General features: G+C 62.9%; 1 protein-coding gene across 1 annotated transcript in view; it reads right to left on the minus strand.

Annotated features, from left to right (window-relative positions):
- The window catches only part of ST3GAL3 (ST3 beta-galactoside alpha-2,3-sialyltransferase 3), a 252,539-nt gene extending 247,489 nt beyond the window's left edge, over positions 1-5,050 (minus strand). Inside the window, exon 1 of the mRNA XM_025206872.1 lies at positions 5,034-5,050. The gene's annotated coding sequence lies outside the window, so the exon portion shown is untranslated. The remainder of the gene's footprint in view (positions 1-5,033) is intronic.
- Between the last annotated feature and the right edge of the window lie 2,608 nt (positions 5,051-7,658).

Here is a 7,658-nt window from a genome sequence, read left to right on the forward strand (position 1 = left end):
GCCTCGGCTGTCACTAACGCAAAACCGCCACCTCCGGCACCCCCCTCTCTTACCCATTCTTTGCCCTTGCGCAGTGGAAACGGCATCACAGCTTCTTCTCTGGCATTTTCTCAAAGCAGTTTGCAAAGATTAACAAAGCCAATTAAGCCTCATTATCGTTCCCTTGTTGCAGGTGGGGAAAGTGAGGCACAAGCAAGGAGCAGGGAAGAGTCTCGTCGCGCAGCAAGCCAGCGCCAGCCTGGACAGAGACGCGCGCCATCAGGGAAGCGCTGCAGCCTGAATGCGGAGCCCTCGCAGAATCCAGGTCAGCGCACCGGGCGGCTCGGGGAACGGGAACAGGATCTGGAGCTTGGTCCGGCTACGTGGAGACACAGATCGGGCCCGCGTCACTAGCGACTGAAAGCTGTTACCATCAGATGGCTGATCAGCGACCCACGTGGAACGAGGCGGCTGTCTCTGCGCAGCGTCCAGGGGCTCAGCAGCCGCAGCCCGAGAGAAGTCGCAGAGATGCGCAGCGAAGCGGAGGGCAGGGAACCGGCTGTCCCCATTCAGCAGCCCTCGGCGGTTTCGACCCTGCAGGCTGCGCCGGGCAGCGCTGGTGCAGGTGCCTTCAGGACGACAGATGCAGGGACACGCAGGGAGGGCAGCGGAGGACAGCTGGGCCCTGCAAGCCGCTCTCCCTCACAGCACAGCTCCTCACCAGGACACTGGGAGGGAGACAGCCCCGCGCTGCCTACACCAGATCTGCTTGGCAGAGCGCTTTGCTATGACAACAGGGGCTTTTGCTCGAGCCGCTGTTTAAAGCGCTGTGGGCTCTCTCCTTCCCCAGCCTCTCGCGCGTGCAGACGCAGCTGGTATCTCAGAGGAGAAGCGGGACTTTGCAAAACCTGCCAGAGGAAGCCAACCCGAGAAAGACAGAGGACCTCTGTGTGCAGGGAGTGACGCTCCAGGACTGCTCCACCCATGCAGACAGGCGTGGAGGCACCGGGAGGAAGTGTGCAGAGCCCGGTCCCAACGCCTGCTCCATCCAATCCCACTTCCTGAGGTCTGACCGCTCCATCACGAGGCGTGCTGCAGAGGACGGCGTCGCAGCTGGGGCCAGCCTGGAGCCAGCAGGAAAACAGACCTGTGCTGCGATGCAACATCCAACGCGCCTGGCAACTGAGAGCGACGTTTCCCAAATGCCAGCGAGGTCCTGGCCGGGCTCCCCCCTCCCGCAGCACCCTGCCCCAGCCACAGCAAGTCAGCCCCACTCACGCGCCACTGGCTCGACCCCTCGGGGACTTGAAGGCAGCAAGGCCCAAGAAACCAGCTGAGACATCAGACCCCACCTCTTCGCATCCTATTAACCCCACTTTGCATGGACGCCTCCCTGGCCCTGCCCTGGGGACCCTTTGCCCTGCTTCATCACGGTGGCTGTCCCTTCAAAAGACAGTCTGCACAAAACGTGCACCGCGGGGTCCTGCGCTCAGTTCCACCCCTTAAAGATCCCGCTCGGGGTGTTTGCCGTACAAAGAGGTCTCTTTCTGACAGCTGGCCCAGCAAACGCTGCCCGAGGTCTGGAAGCAAAACTACGAGGTTTCTTTCCAGCTCAGACATTGCCACCAATGACTCTGCAGCTGGGACTCAGGTGATTACACCGATGATATCAAAGCCTGACAAGGATCCAGCTCACACGCCTGGAAGTGTGTTCTCTCTCTGCAGACCTGGCACCACTGGCCCCAACTGCCCTGGTTAGACACAGGTCGGCGGGAAGAGGGGGCTTTGTCCAAAGCATGGAAGAAAGCCCCTGGGCAGGGAGAGGGGAGAGTGCCCAGGAGAACTGGCACATGCCTTGGGCATTGCAGTGTTTAGGGGAAGGTGTGGGAGGCTGTGAAATAGGGGGTGGAAGGAAGGAAGGAAGGAAGGAAGGGGTTAACAGACCAAGGGCTGGGACAGGGAAGGAGAGAAAAAGGGCACCCCCCGCACAGGTGTGTCCATACGCCCAGCACACGTGTGACCACACACCTTGCCCGGTACCCATCTGGGCACTACTCCCTCCGCCTCCCATCCTGCGTGCCCCACACACCCTGCCCCGACTCCCCCATCCCGGTCTCTCAGTGTTGTCAAGCGAGACTTTCACGTCCCACATGGACTTGCACCTCCAGCAGAAGCAGAACGCGCCAAGCAGCTCGTAATGTGCAAAGGGGGCAGGGGGAAGGGACCCGAGAAGGCAGTCGGGGGCAATTTTACACCTTCTTCTTAGCAAAACTAAGACTGAAGAAGAGGCAGAGACAGCAGGTACAGCTGAGCCTGCTGTGGATCTGCTACACTGAAATGCCTTTGGATCAGCAGGCCCAGACCCGTGGCACCTCCAGACTTCAGACAGTCAGCGGAGGAGCTCTCCGCGTCACTCAGGCTCATTCAACAAACTTGGAAACCCTGGGGCAATTCCAAGGGCTGCCAAGGACCCCAGCCATTGCTGGGGGAAGAGGAAAGCCCAGGGAGCTTCAGTCACGAGTCAAACATCAGCCCAGGGTTTAATAAGAGCAGGCAGCTCAGGATGTGGCCAACGAGGCGTGGCAGGCCAGAAGTGCAATTAATGCCAGGCAGTGAGGTCTCAGGAAAGGCTGGCCATGTGAAGCAGGCATTCTGGCTTTTTTTTTTTTTGGACAGAATTGCAGGTCAGGGTGAGAGAGGCAGCTCTGCTGATCCAGGGAGGGCATTTGGATTAAAACATTTGCATGATAAAGCACTAATAGGGCACACATTAGATGGATTCAAACCCAGCAGAGTGCAATTTGCAATAGGGAGGCATCAGCGAGCGGGGCCAATTTTAGCAGAGTCGCTCCCCTGGGATAGGTCCTGGTCAAATACCACTTAATACTTCCACTGCCGATCGGGATGATAATGCCAGATCGCTGCTGGGAAGGTTTGCAGATGACACAGGCTGGTGCTGCAGTAAGTACAAGAGAGATGCATTAGTGTCAGCAAGCTCTGAATCACCTTTGCATTTATATCTGGTTAAATGTGTTTTAATGCAGCAAAATGCCCTGCCTTGGGGGGAGGTAGAGGTTGCTGGGGAAGGGCTATCACCGATAACCACCTTGCACCTTGGCACATGCCAGGCCCCGTGCTGGCCTATGTAAATTAGTAACGGCCTGCGCCCATCCACGTGGCCGCTTCTCAGACAGGACAGGTTCACCATGTCCGCTCCCTGCTGCCTCAGCCGGATCGTAGGACCCCAGGGCAGCCGGCCTCTCCGGAGGTCACGTCTGGGCCGACTCTGGGCAGGATCAGCCCCATCCAAAACTGTCCCAGACACGTGCTGCTCTGACCCGTTTCTATCACCGCAGCCCTGCCCTGTGCACAGTGACCAGGCCCATTGCCCAAAGGCACCCGGAGCCCCTGGCCCTGCCCCAGGAGATGCCAGGGGACAAGGGCTGGCAGCATCCTGCCAAAGCAAGGACGGTTAAAATGCCCTCGAGAGATCCCAGGCCAGGCCGTGCCCCCACTACAGAGGAAGGCAATAACCCCTCCAGTCCATACCAGTCTGACCAGGGGGAAAATCCCTTCTTGACCTCAAATACAATGTCAGTCTGACCCTGAGTGCAGGGGCAAGACCCTCCAGCCAGGACCCTGCGGGTTGGTGCCAGCAGGAGCATTGGCCCAGCCCAGTCCCATCTCCATCCTGGGCTGTGGCAGCACCAGCGCCTCTCGGGGAGGGGAAAACCCCCGATATCTGTAGCAACAGGAGAGGAAAAGATTCCTTCCCGGCCCCACGCAACAAGCAGCAAAGCCCAGGAAGCACCAGACACGGCTTCCAGCGCTTGTTTCATAGTTGGTTGGGTCGGAAGGGACCTGAGCAGATCATCAAGTCCGACCCCCTGCCCTGGCAGGAAAGAGCACTGGGATCAAACGACCCCAGCAAGGTGGTCATCAGTGCTCTCCAGACAGCCGCTCCTAGGTCACCCCGCACGATTTCTTCCTGAAGACCTCCAGTGATGGAGTCCCATCCCTTCCCCGGGCGTCTTGTCCACGGCCTCCCTGCTCCAACAGCGAAGAAATGTTCCCAGAGATCCAACCTAAGCCTCCTTTGCTGCAACTTCAAGCGGCTGCTCCGCGTCCTGCTGCCTGCAGCAACACAAGAAAGGAGTCTCTCTCTCCCTCTCCTTATGGCAGCTCATCAGGGATTTGCAGACTTATGTCCCCCGTCAAGCTGCACGTGCCCGCTTCCTTTGGCCTCTCCTTGCAGGGCTGTCTTCCAAGCCCTTGATCGTTTTTAATCACCCACCCCTGGACCCTCTCCAACTTCTCCACGTCCATGTGCACGTCCCAGCACGGAGGGACTTGGGGATGGCCCGCCTTGCCCAGCGGGAAGCCAAGACGAGTGGTCCACGTGTCCTTGGCAGAGAGCAGTGGCCGCCCAAGCGAGAAGCCACTCGAGACCAGGCCTGCACCAGATAATCACAGACATTTAGGGCTAAAATCCCCAAGTTTAATAATTCAGGAGACGACTGCGAGGGACCTGGGGAGACGAAACAGAACAGGAAGGTTTCAGCCACTTCCCTCTCACCCGTGGCCAGGGCCGGATCACCGTCCACCGCAGGAATCGCCACCGTCCCGTGGCCTCCAGCAGCCTCCACTTCTCTGCTGCCCTCGGCACGTGGCCTCTGCCCCCGGCTCCCCCACGCAGTGCCCCCAGTGCCAGCTCCCTCCATCCGCTCTCGGGGGCTTTGCCCTGGCCGGCTCCATGGTCTCCAGCACGCGCACATGCCAGCTCCCACCTTACATCTCCTCCTCCCCAGCTCTCAGGACAGGCATCCTCGCAGCCCCGTCCAGTGCAATTAGCCAGGCGCCCCCAGCCCGTCTGCAAATCGCCCCTCAACCCTTTCCCTGCCAGAGCAAAACCCACCCAAAAAGGCACTTTTAACATCGGGCATCCCAGCCCACGACAGGCAGGTGACGGTCCCGGCCCGCGCAGCAGGAGGTCCCTGAGCTCTGCACAGGGCGGCGTGAGCGTGACTCGGATGTCTGCCCCGGTGACTCATTTCCCCCGGGCCCGGCCACGAGCGGAGCTGCACTCGGCAAAGACTCAACATTTCCGAGGAAGCTGCATCTGCCCACGGCCCCGAGCAGGGAGGGGAGGAGGAGGTCCCCACAGCCATGGCCCCGAGCCGTCCACGCGCGCTGCGGCCTCTCACGGGAAGCAGCATGGGGGGCTGCACCGTCCAGGGGCCGCGCAGCGAGTCGGGCAGCTCTGCCTCATGCGGGTGATGGAGCCCGTTCAGGTGGTGCATGCCTGTGGGATGGAGCCCACGGCAGAGGTAAGGCCACGGGGACGGGGATACAAAGTGCACACACAAGTGTGTTACAGCACTTCTGTCAGCACCTCCGCTGCAACCTGCACGCGGCCTGGGCACAGCAGCTCGCGCAGCCAGGCTGGCAGGGCCCTCGGGAGGGCACAGCTAGTCCCACCTGCTGCTCTGGCAGCACCGGCCCCATCCGAACCCTCCTAGACCTCTACCCGCCTAACCAACAAGTCCCAGGCATCGTGCCCAAAACGCCCCCCAGCCGCGTCGGGGTAGCAGGGGGCCGCGGGAGCTGCCAAGGACGGGAAGGAGGTGGTTCAAATGGCCACGGCCCCAGTGCAAGCGGCATCGGCCCCCAAGCCGCTCCCACGCGCTCACCCTGGCCAGGCCCCGAGCAAGCCCCAGTCCTACCCCTGGGCACCACACTGGGTCCCCCACGGCCAGCGCCGTCCACACAGCAGCACACGTGTCCTCCCCGGGCTGCCTCCTGCAGCTCAGCCCTGCGTGGCCGAGGGGCGCCTGGCTCCGACCCCTGAGGGACGGGAAAGCCTCGCAGAGGAGCAGTGTCGCTACCGTGAAGGACATCTGAACAAGCCCGACTCGCGTGGGCCCCATCGTGCCCGGCCCCGTCTCCCTCCAACCCCTAACCCCAAAACAGGCACCTGGACTCCAGGCAAGCGACTCCCCTGAAGCCCTCTGCTACCACCTCAGCCCAGCGGGCCCGGGGGCTGCCCCTCTCCCACGCCGTGCTCCCCTCTCCCCGGAGCCAGCTGCAAGGGAGGCACCTGGATTTCCCCAGGAGGCATTTAAGGGGCACTGTGCCATTGCATTTGCAAGGCCAGGGCCTGTCGCGGACCAGCATTCCCTGCACGACACCGGAGAGCTCCGGCTAGCAAGCGTCTAGCCCCCGGCCTGGCCGGCTCGCGCTGTTCCCACTCGCTGCCATTCAGTGCTTTCCCCCGCTAAGGGTTGCCAACACGCGTCTTGCAGGAAACAGCTGCTTCGGCCCAGCCCAGGGCTTCGCTGAGGGGGTCCCAGACACAGCAGCGGTGCCCACACCCCCTGGACCAGCACAGCGGTCGTGCCCAGCGCCGTTAGCCACCGCACGCAGCTCCGCCGAGGGCCAGTTGCTGCCCGCTGGGTTTTCCTGCTCGGGACTCGCAGGCAATGGAAACCCTCCGTGCTGACGGAGCCAGACGCTGCACCTGCGGGCACCGATGCCCCACGTGCGCATGCTCCGGCAGACAACACCCCCGTTGCATGGCTCTCTCTCACCTGCCGCGGTGCCAAGCTCTGCCTCACCTGCGTGCCGGGCAGCCAGCCTGGGCCACGGCTCAGAGACGCTCACGCCATCCCTCGTTCGTCAGCACAGGCAGGACTGAAAACATCCCGGGAGCCGGGCAGCCGCAGGCGTGCTGGAGCCGTCGCCCTGGCAGCTCTTCGGAGAGCAATTGCTATGCCAGGGCAGAGCGACCCTGGGAGACCCTCCGGGCCGGGGGCACCTGGGTGAGCGCAGCAGCCGCGGGCCTTACCTGCCAGCAGGTGCAGACCTTGCATGCGGCTCTCCGGCCCCCCAGGAATTAGCTGGCCCGTGGCAGGAAGGGGAGGCTGGCGCGGGTGCTCAGGTTACCCGTGCCAGCCAGGAGTGTGCAAAGCCCTGCACCTGGCTGAGAGCAGGGCGGCGCAGGGGTGGGAGCAGGCTGCCAGGAGCAGGAGATGCTCGCGGCTGTGGTACGTGCAGCTCAGCGAGGCGGCGGCAGCACCGCGGGGGCCTGGGGTCTGCGCCACACGGCCCCCTCCTAGGGTGCTTGGGGGCCCGGATGGCAAGACCAGCCCGTGTGCGCGTAGCACGGACACAGCCCCGGGACCAGCCCTGGCCGGAGGGCAGTGGGGGGAAGCAGGGCACGAGGGGCTTCAAGGTGGAGCAAGGTTGAGCCCCCGGAGAAGCGTCCTCCCTGCCAAGATAGTGGCACGAGCTGCCCACAGTCGCCCTCACAGGAGGGTCCGAGCAGAGGCTGGACGGGGGTCGGGACAAAGCAGGCTGTCCTGGTGCAGGGGCCGGAGGGGAAGTGCTGTGGGCAGGCGGTGCTGAGCCAGGAGCAGCGTGGACGGCCCGGCTCTGCCACGGCTCATGGACGGGTCTGGAGGTGACCGAAGAGCCCGATCCTTCAGCCACAGGCTTGTCCACGGGGCTTTCCACAGGAGCAGGGGCAGGCTGGGATTCCTCTCCTTGCCCTCCCTCTGCGGGGGTCAATGGCATGGTGTAGCAGTCCCGGCAGGGCAGAACCGGGGCCGCGCGGCAGCTGCTCGCAGAGGGGCACTGCTGGGTGCCAAGGGACTCGCGGCAGGAGCAGGCGGGCGGCGTTG

This window comes from Alligator sinensis, unplaced genomic scaffold, assembly GCF_000455745.1.
Source record: "Alligator sinensis unplaced genomic scaffold, ASM45574v1 scaffold781_1, whole genome shotgun sequence".
In the NCBI taxonomy this organism is placed as follows: Eukaryota; Metazoa; Chordata; order Crocodylia; family Alligatoridae; genus Alligator; species Alligator sinensis.